Raw genomic sequence first — 14,925 nt, 5'->3', positions numbered from 1 at the left:
TTGTTCCAAGCCCCGTCCTACCTGGCCTTGAACACTGCCAGGGATGAGGCAGCCACCGCTGCTCTGGGCAACCTGTGCCAGGGCCTCACCACCCTCGCAGGGTAGAACTTCTGCCTAAGAGCTCACCTCAATCTCCTCTCTGCCAGGTTAAAGCCATTCCCCCTTGTTCTGTCCCTACAGGCCCTTGTCCAAAGCCCCTCTCTAGCTTTCATGAAGCCCCTTTAGGCGCTGGACCTGCTCTAAGGTCTCCACTTAAGGAGCCTTCTCTTCTGCAGGCTGAACAAGCCCAGCTCTCTCAGCCTGTCACCAGAGCAGAGCTGCTCCAGCCCTCACAGCATCTCCGTGGCCTCCTCTGGACTCGCTCCAACAGTTCCATGTTCCTTTTGTGGTGTTGCCCCAGAGCTGAATGCAGTACTCCATGTAAGGTCTCCTCTCTGCATTGCTCATTTGTTGAGCATATTCATGTTGATATATTGATATCATGTTGATATATGGATGTATTAAGCATATATGTTGATTATATTCATAATCATACCAGGGGAAAAAGTTTCTTCATATTTTCATATTTGTTTTTATCTTTATTCCTTACTTTAGAAACAAAATTGTGATCAAGAGAGCACTGAAAAAATATTTCTTAAAATAGACTCACTGGGAAGCAAAAGTGCAGGGATGGATCATGCAAAGTGTTGATGACACAGGATGATACAGGTCTTTCACAGATAGCCTGACGTTTCTAATCTGGTCTGACGTTGTCTATTGCTAACACCTAATAGCTGTTTAATAACTACAGAAAATGATCCTGATGATCCTTAAACTGCTCCAATAGATGATATATAGACATGCCATACCTGCTGGTAATGAAATTTTAAGTCTACTTCAAGGCCGTGGATTCTGTTCACAAATCAATAAATTTGGTCTGAAAATTTGCCTCTCCAGAGAAGTTTTCCTAGAGACCTTCACCAACACTAACTTTGTGCCAGAACTGGAAAAACTTTCATCAGTAAATGACAAAAATGTTCTCTTCTTGTTGATGCTCTTACTCCAGTTATCCACATTTTGTGGATCCACTGTCTACAATTGCTGCCACTATGGTCTTCTCATTTAATTTCACAAATTGTTTCCGTTATTATGCACTTGAGTACAAACACACCTCCCTGGAAAAGTCTGGGTTGGTGTTCCCCATTAGAATTTACCCAAAAAGGAACAACTATTAATGTTCTTTTTTGTCCTTCTGAGGCTTTTCTCTGTATGGAAGAGGAAAAAAGAAAATCTTTCATTTTCTTTCATGTTGTTTTTAATTCTACCATTAGGATTCGTTTTATGAATAATCTCCATTTTCCTCTAGATATACCTGCCTATCTGCTTCCACTTCCTGTACTTCCTTTCCTTGCTGCACAGTCTATCTCAACGTGTATTTTCAGATCATCACAACTTACTAAGAAGCATCAAAACAAAGACTTTTTATATGTTTTGTTAACAAATATTAATGAATCCACTCTTAGCTAGTGGCCTCCCATTTTAACAGAAAACAGTAGAAAATCTCCTACCTGTTAGAAGACTGCACCTAACAGCTCTGTTATACAGGTTCACTAGTTGAAAAAAAAGCAAACACAAAACCTCTTGACATGTTTCTTGTTACATCTAAGTTACGGAGGTAATTGTGGATCTTCTTGTCAAACTGAAATGTAAGCATAAGACTCCATCAGTTTAATAGATGATATTAGATGCAATAAAAGATAGTCAGCACTTGTTTGGGTTTTTTTTGCTGGAAGCAAAGATTGAAAGAAGAATTAAGTGCTGTGCTTTCATCATAGCAAAACCAACCTTTTCTTTTGATGATGCCTTTAAATGATATTTTTACATCTTTTACAATCAGGAATTAATTTTATGCAAATGTATTCGAAACCTGTGTTTCTCCTCTACTTTTTCTGCTAAAAGTAGACAACTAAAATTGTAATCACTTGCCATGGTAATTTTATCATTTGCTTATCCTCACTTAGGCCATTAAAACATAGAAGCTCCCAAAATGTCACTTTCGCACCAACCAGCCAAACTAAAAACATATAAAGAAGCTTAATTTTTTCAGATGTGATATATAGTATATCCCTCAATTCCATCTGTCTTTATCTCTGCTCTTTTTCTGGAGCCTTTCACGAGTTGGTACCTAGAGAACTTACACTTTTGTCAGGGCCATATTCCCATGCTGGGCTGATTCTACAGGGTCTTGAATCGTTTGTGAGATATGTGGACTTTTTTCTGCTCCAGTAGTGGTCAACAGAATGAGTAATTCTGCACGTCTCAAGAGCCCTTGCATTCTCTAGTCAAAAAGGAAATTGTACCAGTTCTGCGTGCAGAAATGGCTTTCTGTCTTTGACATCCAAAGGTCCAAGGGACTTTCATTGCTTTGACTTGGTTTTCCTTTGATCACTTTATGTAGATACAAGATACTTACCAAATGCTGTGAGGCATTCAGAGAATACAACAGCATGTGCCTTAGGAAGTAGGGGATGATGTATGATGAACACCGTTATTAATAAGATATGTTCCAAAAAGGTATCTGGGAGCCTAGGTCCCACTGATTACCTTTGTGCACGAGGGCTTCTGCCCCTGTCTCTTAGAAAGCTACGTATTTATAAACAGGAGAGACCAGTCTAGTCTTAGAAATGTAAGACTGCACAGGTTCTCCATATATCCCAGAAACAGATGTTTCAAAGATTGACTGGGTATTTCTTCCACTCTCCAGAGCTTAAGCATAACTTGAAAAATGCTCTGCTCAGCAGAAATAAATAAGTTAAAGCTTCCTGTAGCCTGGGAAGCTCTAATCCTATCCTGAAGGTTTTAGACAGTAAGTCTTGAAGAAATGGGGGGAACTGGTTTGGCATAGGTGATGAATGTACCTACAGCAACTGGGAAGCTCCACCAAAACAGGATACACATCTTGATTACCAACCATATTCTCAGAGTAAAGTCAAAGGAAAAAGCCTACTTACAACCAGAGATTTTCTCAGGTTTTCTCCCCAGGCAGGATCTCAGGAGATCTATCTGTTTTCTAATTCTTAGAATAATATATTTTCACATTTCTACTGTACACCTTTTATCAGCTTGTAGAGTGGCAGGATGCATTCCCATTCCAGCGCTGAAATAGTGAATTCTGGAGCTGCAAATATCCTTCCAGTGCACCAGAAAGTACAGACAATGATACAAGGTATGGGCAAGCTGCTGAAGTATCCCTATTGGCTCTAGAAACTGGGATTTCACTCTCTTCTTTCACTTACATCTCCCATCACTCCTGGGAAAAAAAATAAAATATGAAAAAAAGAAAACACACAATAGAACAAATCCCATAGGTTAAAATACTTCTACCGAAATCTTGTATGATTGCATGTTTATCACCAGAGTACCCATGCAAAATGGGTAAAAACAGTATACTCTGGATATGAGGATTAAAGAATATATGTATAACACCATGATGGGCCTTGATTTGAAAGCAAGCAAAAACAGTTGAACATTTTCAGCTTTTGGCTCCCCAATGAATTCCTTGCAAAAAGAATAAACAATAATAAATCTACTCCACCATTAAAGTTTATGGTCTTCATATCTCCCTTCTTAGGGTTATAGCAAAAGTTTGGTAGTTCAGCAAGTTTATCAGGACTAACTACCTAGGAGTCAAAGCTTGATTCTTTCTGGTTTAAAGGCTACAAGACCCTGTTGCTTTAGAAATTAGTGGCCATATTTCCAACCTCTTTGAAACTGTCCAGAGATCTGAACATCATAAACAGTTGCTGATACAGATTAAATGCTCCATCCGTGGCAGTGTTCAAGGCCAGGTTGGACAGAGCCTTGGGTGACACGGTCTAGTGTGAGGCGTCCCTGCTCATGGCAGGGGGTTGGAAATGGGTGATCTTAAAGTCCTTTCCAACCCAAACCGTTCTGTGATTCTATGATTCTATGATTCTATGATTCTATGATTGATTTTCTGATTAACAGGCCTGTGTGTTGTGTCTCTGCTGTCCTAGATGTGCAAGCTCTCACAAGAATTAACCAAAACCCTGTATATCTCCAAGGGTTTTTAGGAACATTACTTCATCTCTTCAGAAGCTGAAGGAAGTCTCCATTGTGGAAGAAAGGACTCCAGGCTCTTTGCTCTATGGGAAACACCAGGAGCAGTGTCATTCTCAGGTTCCCTTGAGCCCAAAATTTGGGGACGACAGGTAACTTCGAACACCTAAACCAAAATTTACATCATCCCGTTTATAATGCATATGACCTTGCGCAAAACATGTATACGCATTCACCTCATGTATATGCTGTCTCTCACCTCAAGAAACTTTCTACATCTCTGGACAGTTTGAAAGAGGTTGGAAATATGGCCATCAGTCTCTAAAGCAACATGTTCTTGTAGCCTATGAACTAAACTGAACTCAGTTTTGACTCCTAGGTAGTTAGTCCTGATAAACTTGCTGAACCAGTGAACTTTTTCTATAAGCCCTGAACACAAGGAGGAAATGCAACCTATAACTTCCATCTCTCTACATTTAACTTAAATTCATTCTCTAGTCAAAGAGGAGACAGTCTTGCAAAAGGCCATTTAAATTAAATTAGTTAGCTTAGCTATTGGGAAAGCCTATCTAATGACCAGAGAGGGAGCCAGGGAATTCCAGAAGCTAATTTAGCTAACCATGCTAAACTTTAACTACATGCTTAAGCTGGAAGGGATAGTAATGCTGCAAAGTACCAATTATTTGGCATCCTGTAAATTCCAAGACTGGAGCAGGAGACATGGAGCTTTTTTTGCCTTCACAGTACTTGAAGCAGGGTTATTAATTTTATTTCTTTCTATGTGTTTTTTTCACAAAGGTTTGAAAATTCACCAGTTCATATTTATGTTTTCTTCATATATGAATTTCTCATACATTTCTTTCTCCTGCAATCCACAATGGTTTCTACTTTTAGCAGGCATTCCATTATTAAAAATCAATCACAGAGGGAAGATAACTCCTGAAAATGGAAGACTATAAAGCAACAGCTATTACCTTAGGTAGTACCATATTTTTATTAAAGAGCTAGGAAAAACTAGCATGTCCTTGAATGAGAATTGAAAATTCTTAAAATTCAGAAGGAAGTTTCCTGTGTTTGCATTGGAAATCTTGGTCCATGTTCTTCTACATTCTCCAGAAACTTCTTATGTGACATTTGGAGAGTACATCTTAGAGTTATGACTAATAGTCCTCCTGGGCTGTCAGAACCTGTTCATGAGCAATTCATGTAACATTACAAGGCTGCTGGTAGGAAAGCCCCTTTTCTCTCCGTTCTACGCAATAAAGCCCTCAAAAAGTTGTTCTTTGCAAATCACTGTACCTATCCAGCAAGGTTACATACTTCCTTTCTTAATAAGGTTGATTTTTATTGTTGTTAGTTGGGGTTTTTTTTTAGATACAGGATTCTTCATAGTAAGGTAGAATTTATACATCTAAACATCATTATACACAGATGAGGAAATGATGCTATCACTACAGATACTGAGGCAAAGCTGCAAAGTTCAGTGACAGGTCCACACTCTGGGGAGCAAAGGAGCAAGGGTTTTGTACAATTTTTGTTCCCTACCATGAAAACATAGTCTTTTTTCCAGAGTTCAGATATATTATGCAAACATATAAATAACTTTCTCTAAAACCCAATCTACAAACATCCTCTGTTTGTAGGTGTTTATTTTACTGGTTTTATGCAAAGTCTGGAACTTCTAAATATCATCTCTGTCAGCTACAGAAATCTCTCCCTTTTAGCTGGGAAAAAACCCCCCGATGCCTGCAAATTAACTTCTTCCTGTTTTTCTTGTTGCATTTCACTTACACTTCCTCCTTCATTTCTTCATTTCTCTCTAAAGATGCATAATGTACAGTAACACCTGCTGGGGTGGTAACAGCAGTTTGAGCTCTCCCGTAACAGTGCTTTGCTAACGCGCAGAGAGATACAGATCAGCGTCTCGGTCCCTCTGGCTGTCTGGTCGCATCCTCCCTCTCAGGAATAACCACACACCAGAGCGGACCTCATGCCTAGTAGGGCAAGACCGAGACACTTGGTCCAATTTGCAGTTGTTATGGACACTGACAGACCCATGGAACTGAGAATAAAATCAATATCTTTCTAGTACAGATGGTCAACAGGCTTAAGTGAGCTAATGTTTTGAGCACAGGCCAGATCTATTTTAATTACTAAAAACCCTGTCATTCCAGGGTCTCTCTGCCATGAGCTGTGACAGGTAGTTCTTTTTAGTACATAAAACATGCAGTTAACTATCTGCCAACTTAAAATGCATTATTTAAATAACCTTAAAATCTTCTCTGCTTTAGCTTTTTCAACCTTTCTCAGGAAAACCTGTGCATCATTTGTATGGATTTATGGAGATGTAAAAGCCTAAAGTAATGTTTCGGCACTAACAAATGTGGGTAGATGTGACTTAAAAACAAGCTGATCATGCATTGGAACAGCAATGACTAAGGCAGTCAGCGAAGATGAAAGTGTAGGCAAAGTTGCAGGAAAAAAAAAGTCTTTAAAGGAGATCCTAAACAAGTTGAACATGCAGGAAATGTTTAAAGATTGGTCTTCACGGGTATGAGGTTTTTTAAAATAACCAACAGGTAGATAACAGTGCCGTGAATATGTAAGTCGTCTCAGCTTTAGGTATGCCTGGCCTGATTTCTTTAACGGAAAATAGTTTTTTGACCCCTGTTTTCTTAGGGCATCATTTAATGCCAGCGTGCTTAGAAAAGTTTTTAATGAGTTCAGTTGGGAAGATTTCACAGAGCAATATACTCGTAAGGGGAAAATCTGTGTGGAACTACAGTTTCCTCCGCTGTTTGAGCACAGCCCCTCACAAAGTGATCCTGCGATATTTCCTCGTTAGGCACACATGCTTTTTCCTATTTGAACAATGCCAAAAAGTGATAACTAAGGCTCTGAGAATTGTGCTGACAGTCAGCTGTCACTCATTGTCCTTTATTCTGACAACTTCAGGCATTCAGCCATGGATTCATGAGTTTTCCCTTTTCTCTTTATTTTTAAAGGAGGTGGGGGATGGGTGAGTATATCAGAGGATTCAGACCTGAATAGACTTTTGTTTTGCTCTTTCTTTTGCCTCCTGACTGTGTCAAATGCAGTGTGTCTCTCCTGCAGTTTCACTCTTTAGAGAGCCTTGACTGGGCTGGCTAGTTAGTATTCAGAAAAAAGCCAAAGACTATAAAATTTTTCTCTCTGGCTTGCTGAGACTGCAAATAAGCAATTAGACTAAAAGCTCAAATTGGGGGGGAAGAAGACTTTTGCAGCCTTTGTCATTGGCTGGAACCTGCCAATATACTTTATAACTATGAGAACAGCTTAAGAGAGAAAAATTCTAGACACTGTGAGGGATATGTGCTGGTTAACACACTTGTACTGTATTTTCCTAAAGACAGCTCAGCAGTGTACCCTACTCTGTGAACTGTAGGATTTGCCATTTCATGTTGTTTACTTACTATAATGAGAAAGAAAGGGGAAAGGTTACCTGTCAATATGGAAAATTCATCTTTTCCTCAGAAGTAATTGAGATGTTCCAAAGACAGACATGTCTTATGTTAGAATACGGATTCCCATCCCCATGTCAGTCTGTGCTCCAGTTTCCTTCACTGCAAGAACTCTTTTCCGTGAGATCCATATGCAACCCTCTTGTCAGCACTGGCATGTCTCTTCCCCTTTTTTCCCTATCTAGTGTCACCTCTGAGTGTTTCATTCTCTACCTTTCTAGTCAATGTCTTTATGTCGTACGCACACCTTCACACAAAGTCCCCTCCCCAGCCTGATAGGATTGCAAAACCATCCTCCTCCAAAATCCTTTTTGAGCCTTTCTATAATACCTCTGAAAACTGGTGATTTAGGGGAGATTGTCTGAGTGCTTAGGGGTAGAAGTGATGATTCTATACACTTAATAATATAATGCGTAAAACCGTAATGTAATTAATATAGCAGAAAAGAGGGCATATACAAACATATCACCTCACGTTCATGTATTGTTAATGTGTACACACATGTAATGTGTTAATGTACACACACATGCATATATAGGTATATACCAACACACCAAAACCAATTATCCATTAAGAAAAAATCCAAAAGGACATGGCAACTGCAACCCACTCTCCAGTCATGCAAACAGGGATGGATTTCTCCTGCCTCTTCCCTCCTTCAAGCTGCATCTCCAGCTTCTGTCCTTGTTGTTTCAGTTTTCTTTCTGAATTATTGAAAAGTTTTTGCTGACTTTCAGGAATCAGTATTTCTGCAGCACAGCAGGCCCTGGGAACATGACTTTTACTTCTATCTCTTTGTGGTCTGTTAGATCCCATTGCCCTTTGTAACTTCTGGACTTCAAACCAGTCCCTCTGCTTCTTGTTTTTTAAAGGTATCTATCTTTCTGGCAGTAGGACACATGTTTAGCTCTTCGCTGGGTGTTTTTACCACTCTTACGGTCTGTAGGAGGCTGTGAAGAAAGAGAAACAGAGCCTTCTTCATGCTCTGTCACCCTGCTTGGTCTCAGTGTCCTTCTTTCTTGGTGATGTCTTCTACAGTCAAGGTGTTTGGTGGCTGGCCCCACCTGACACTGAGACACCCCTGGGCCTAGGCTGTACCTAGGAGATGTGTGCTACCCACCATCAAAACAGGGATGCTTCTGTGGATAGCTCATCTACACCTCAGTACACCAGGGCTCATTCTTGACACCAGCAGTAGCACTACAGTACATTGCAGGTATAATAATATAAAATGTTGTCCATTATATTTGAAAAATCGTGGCAGTCAGGTGAAGTTCCCGATGACTGGAAGAAGGGTAATATAACCCCCATTTTCAAGAAGAGGAAGGTGGAAGACCTGGCGAACTACAGACCAGTCAGCCTCACCTCTGTGCCTGGCAAAATCTTGGAGCAGTTTCTCCTGGAAAACATGCTAAGGCACATGAAAAACAATGAGGTGGTTGGTGACAGCCAACATGGCTTCACTAAGGGGAAATCCTGCCTCACCAATTTGGTGGCCTTCTATGATGGAGCCACGGAACTGATGGACGGGGCAGAGCAGTTGACGTCATCTACCTGGACTTGTGCAAAGCATTCGACACTGTCCCGCATGACATCCTTGTCTCTAAATTGGAGAGACATCAATTTGATAGATGGACCACTCAGTGGATAAAGAACTGGCTCCATGGCCGCATGCAAAGAGTTGTGGTAAATGGCTCGATGTCCAGTTGGAAACCTGTAACGAGTGGTGTCCCTCAGGGATCGGTGTTGGGACCGGTTCTGTTCAACATCTTTGTCAGTGACATAAACAGTGGGATTGAGTGCGCCCTCAGCAAGTTTGTCGATGACACCAAGTTGTGCAGTTCGGTCGATACACTGGAGGGAAGGGATGCCATCCAGAGGGACCTTGGCACGCTTGTGAGGTGGGCCGATGCCAACCTTATGAAGTTTAACCAAGCCAAGTGTAAGGTCCTACACCTGGGTTGGGTCAATCCCAGGCACTGCTACAGTTTGGGAGGAGAAGAGACTCAGAGTAGCCCTGCAGAGAAGAACTTGGGGGTGTTGGTTGACGAGAAGCTTAACATGAGCCGGCAGTGTGTGCTTGCAGCCGAGAAAGCCAACCATATCCTGGGCTGCATCAAAAGAAGCGTGACCAGCAGGTCGAAGGAGGTGATCCTGCCCCTCTACTCTGCTCTTGTGAGACCTCACTTGGAGTACTGCGTACAGTTCTGGTGTCCTCAACATAAAAAGGACATGGAGCTGTTGGAGCGAGTCCAGAGGAGGGCCACGAGGATGAGAAGAGGGCTGGAGCACCTCCCGTATAAAGACAGGCTGAGAGAGCTGGGGCTGTTCAGCCTGGAGAAGAGAAGGCTGCATGGAGACCTCATAGCAGCCTTCCAGTATCTGAAGGGGGTCTATAAGGATGCTGGGGAGGTACTCCTCCTTAGGGACTGTAGTGGTAGGACAAGGAGTAATGGATTCAAACTTAAACAGGGGAAGTTCAGATTTAGATATAAGGAAGAAGTTCTTTACAGTGAGGGTGGTAAAGCACTGGAATGGGTTGCCCAAGCAAGTTGTGAATGCTCCATCCCTGGTGGTGTTCAAGGCCAGGTTGGACAGACCCTTGGGCCACATGTTTTAGTGCGACGTGTCCCTGCCCATGGCAGGAGGGTTGGAACTAGATAATCTTAAGGCTCTTTCCAACCCTTACTATTCTATGATTCCATGATTCTATGAGTATTTGTGCTAAACCCTGGCATGCTCCCATTGCCTGCTTTTCCTAAGAGAAGGCAAGTCTTGTAGGTGAAAGGAATATGATGTAGTACACTATTCCGTACCGCTGGAAAAATTAAACAACTTTTGGGGCTCTCCAACCCTTTTTAAATCTGCAGATGCTGGTATCTCAAAGCTGAATACCACCTGAGAAGAAAGCTCAGAGACTAGACAGATATACATGAATTGGACTGCATTTGAATGAAAAAAGGGTTAATATTTGTAGTGTAGAGAGGAAGTCCTCTTTGGACAAGAGAAACAGAAATCCTAAAAGTATGGAGGGAGGTTGTAATATCTAGCTAGTGTTGAATCCATGTCGTCTTGGTCTCCAATATAGATTTGAATTTTAGTTCCTTAGCTATCTTTATAAAGATGGACCGCTCAGTGGATAAGGGATTGGCTAGATAGTCATGGCCAACAGCTCGATGCCCAAGTGGAGATCAGTGACGAGTGGTGTTCTTCAGGGGTCAGTGTTGGACTAGCACTGTTCAACATCTTTGTCAGCAATATGGACAGCGGGATCGAGCACCCTCAGCAACTTTGCCAATGACATCAAGCTGTGTGGTGTGGTCGACATGCTGGAAGGAAAGGGTGGGATCCAGAGGGACTTGGCAGGCTGGAGAGGTGGGACTGTGTGAACCTCATGAAGTTCAACCAGGCCAAGTGCAAGGTCCTGCACATGGGTCAGGGCAATCCAAGCACAAATACAGGCTGAGTAGAGAATGGATTGAGAGCAGTCACTAGGAGAAGAACTTGGGGGACTTGACCGATAATAAATTCAACACGATCCAGCCTAGTGTGCACTTGCAACCCAGAAAGCCAACCATGTTCTGGGATGTATCAAAATGAGCACGGCCAGCAGGTCGAAGGAGGGGATTCTCACTCTCTACTCTGCTTTCATGAGGCCCCTCCTGTACATTACTGCATCCAGCTGTGGGGCAACAACACAAGAGGGATGTGGAGCTGTACAAGCAAGTCCAGAGGAGGCCATGGAGATGCTGTGCGGGCTGGAGCAGCTCTGCTCTGGAGACAGGCTGAGAGAGCTGGGCTGGTTCAGCCTGCAGAAGAGAAGGCTCCTTAAGTGGAGACCTTAGAGCAGCTCCAGTGCCTAAAGGGGCTATGAGAAACCTGGAGAGGGGCTTTGGACAAGGGCCTGTAGGGACAGGACAAGGGGGAATGGCTTTAACCTGACAGAGGGGAGATTGAGAGACCTTAGGCAGAAATTCTTCCCTGTGAGGGTGGTGAGGGCCTGGCACAGGTTGCCCAGAGAAGCTGTGGCTGCCCCATCCCTGCAGCGTTCAAGGCCAGGTCGGACAGGGCTTGGAGCAACCTGCTCTAGTGGAAGGTGTCCCTGCCCATGGCAGGGGGTTGGAACTGGATGAGCTTTAAGGTCCTTTTCAACCCAAACCAGTCTGGGATTCTGTGATCTTGGAATCATAAATGAATATGATTGGAAGGTACATGCCTGAACCTCTCTTCATATTGATGCTACATAGGAACTGGAATCAACTTAAGTTAGCAGAAGATTTGCTAATCATCACAGCTGTGCTGAAAACAACCTGTCTGCAGATAGTAAGCTGATAAACACCACCGAAATGTTAAAATGAAAAACTCCTTTGTTGTGATAGTTACTTATGACTCTACATTATATATTACATTTTTATATATGCAGTATTACTTTTTATTATAAAGAATCATTGCAACTTTGATGGTAGCTGAAGTGCTCTGAACTGTCTCCTAGGAGCAAGAAGACATTGCAGTATAACAACTTTAAAAAAAATTGCATTGCAAATCAGAATTTAAGATTGTCAGAAATGGTTGATCCAGGCAAGTCATCTTTCAAGACTATTTTAAGCCAGACAGGACTTTTTTAAAAAAAACTCACTTGAAGCACAGACATATGTTACTCTATTCAGGTGAATACATTTAGTGTTTCTTTCCCTACTACTAATAAAGATCCACATTTCTCAGGAATCCATCAATAAAATGAAAGGACATATTTTCAAGAAGATGTAGTGTTTAAATGTTATAGTTACTATGTTTAATTGCTTACTGTCATATGGACTTAAACACATACATCGGTATTTATATGTTTCGTTTTGTCTCTCCTGCACACCTATATGCTTTTCCAAGCATTTAGGATTATTCATCTATTTACAAGACAGAGATATAATCTACAAAATGTATAAAAACATATTCATGTTCGTATTGTTTTAACTTATATAAGACTACCTGATTGAGAAAGCTGTTCCAGTATCTTCCCTGGTTTTACAGTGTGATTGGCACAGACAAGGTTCGTCACATATGTGAAACCTCGTTTACTTCAATGATATTTTGCAGACGCCCAGCAGATTTATTTACTCAATCAGATGTAGGCCTTAATGATCAATTAAAATAAACACCGTAGAAACATAAGATTAAGAAATTTTATATTACTTTTAAGTAATATATCTTAAAATGTACTTAAAAAATATAAAAAATGGATGTTTTGTAGACACAGCAATATATAAAAATAAGTGGAGGGGAGGTCCAGCCATTGCAGTTTGTGTAATATGTGACCTTTCATACTTAATCTATATTTCTTAAAAAAGAAGAAATCATAATAAATCCAGACTCATAAATCAAAACGGGAAAAGACATGATTTACTTGTCAGAATGAAATCCAAAGCATATATAGGCACGGAAGGTCTGTGCTAGTCGTACCAGCTGTTTAAACAAGGTATATGGATGTCATTTCTATAGATGCAAACCTGCAGCAGTAAGATCTATAAGCAAAATAGGTGCATCCTTATCACTTTACAGGCCAACTTTTAGTTTCTTTTTATCAGAGGATTTGCAGAATCTTCATACTATACTAAAAGCGTTATATATGGATTGGATTTCTCTTGAACTGATTAGATATTTATCGTCCATGTGACATTTGCATTTTGTAAATGTTTTCCAATATATTGATGCTATTACTTTAAATGGAATCCACATTTTTCTTGGTCCTCAATGGTAATAAAAATTCTTGTCTTTTTTTTTTTTTTTTTCTTTTTGGTCTTCATGAGGACTTTCTACTGTAGGCGGTGAAGTATTTCAGCCATTCCAGAGTCATGTAAACTATCCTAAAAATGTACTGGGAAGAAGAAGAAGAAGCTGTAACTCATTATTTTTGTAATGAACCGATATGAAAGACTACATTTAGAAAGATTCAGTGACTTCATTTTCTTTGCCTACTGAATATCAATGGTTCCATACCAGGAATGTTTTGCCTAGTTAATGCAGAATGAATTCTTTGATAAACAATGGGTTGATTTTTGCTCAAAAAGAAAACTGGGTTTTGGGAAAGTATTTTTTCTGGTCTGTCTTTTTATGATAGTAAACCATAGTGGGTTTCAGCTTTTCTGTTTCAAAGTCATTTGGGGTTTATGAATAGCTCTTACAGTCTCACAAGAGTTTACTGTTGTTGCAATTCCTCAAGAGAGGAGCACTAAAGTAATTAGGAAAAAAATCTTACTCCCAAGACACTTCAATGCTCTCAAAGTCATAATGTGTCACCTTTCCTTGTGTGGATTAATATGTAAAACCCTGGCTTGGCAAGGCGTACATGCAAGTACATAATACTAAGCCCAAACAGTAGTCCCACTGACATCAATGGGTTTACACATGTGCTTAAAGTTATGCCTGTGCTTAAAATTGACACTTGGTCCACTGATACACAGAAGTCACTCCACAATTTCAAACATTGATCTAACTTTACTTCAAAATCATACTTAGAGCTTCAAAGGAATCAGTAACTAACTGGAGGGATGGGTGGGAGCTGTGTGAGCAATACCACTCCTGCTGTCGACTTCCATTGCCATGGTGTAACACCATGGCAAATATAATACCTTACAGTTGCCAGATAATCTATCAACGTGTAATTTTTTCTTCTCTTTTCAAGGCAGTGCTGCTTATCATAGCAGGGTACAAGATTCTTTCTTTTTTGCATGGTGTATCCATGACGTTTTTGCCATTCAGAAGCATTGCTGACACACGCAGGAAATGACAGATAGCATTAGTGTAATAAAAGAGTTAAATTAAAACCAAAGCACAGATGTATTTCTAGTTGTTTTGAAAGCACTGACCTAAGCACCTCTGCAGGATTTTATTAGTAAAGTCTAAAAATATTTGGAGGTGAGCAGTGCTCTCTTGTAATAGCCTAAAAGAGCTGACTTGTCATCAAGTGTGTTTGAGATGCCTTTATCTGGAACTAGTTTCATGCCTGTTTGTGAAAGAGGAATTTTCTTAGGCCTTTGTCCATGACTGCTGAGAGGTTATGGAATGTCAGGTGTCACGGCTCAGACCAGCCTGCCATGGGTGCAAACAGTGCAGGGGGAAGGGGAAAAAAAGAGAGGATGAAAGAAAGAAAACAGAGAAACAGCTAGAGAGTAACAAGGAAAAACCTGTACACAGAAAAGCTTTTAAGCAACACATATACTGGACTAATGCAGGCTGTGTGATCACTGCCTTTCTATACTAAATTAAAATGAAAAATTAAAAGAGCCATTTGTAGAATTATATTCAGATTCAAGCACAAGTTTTGAATGTGGGTTTGATTCTAACATGAATTTTCCTCTGCTGCTTAAGTAGC

This window comes from Strigops habroptila, chromosome Z, assembly GCF_004027225.2.
Source record: "Strigops habroptila isolate Jane chromosome Z, bStrHab1.2.pri, whole genome shotgun sequence".
In the NCBI taxonomy this organism is placed as follows: domain Eukaryota; kingdom Metazoa; phylum Chordata; class Aves; order Psittaciformes; family Psittacidae; genus Strigops; species Strigops habroptila.
This window is presented reverse-complemented; position numbering follows the sequence as displayed.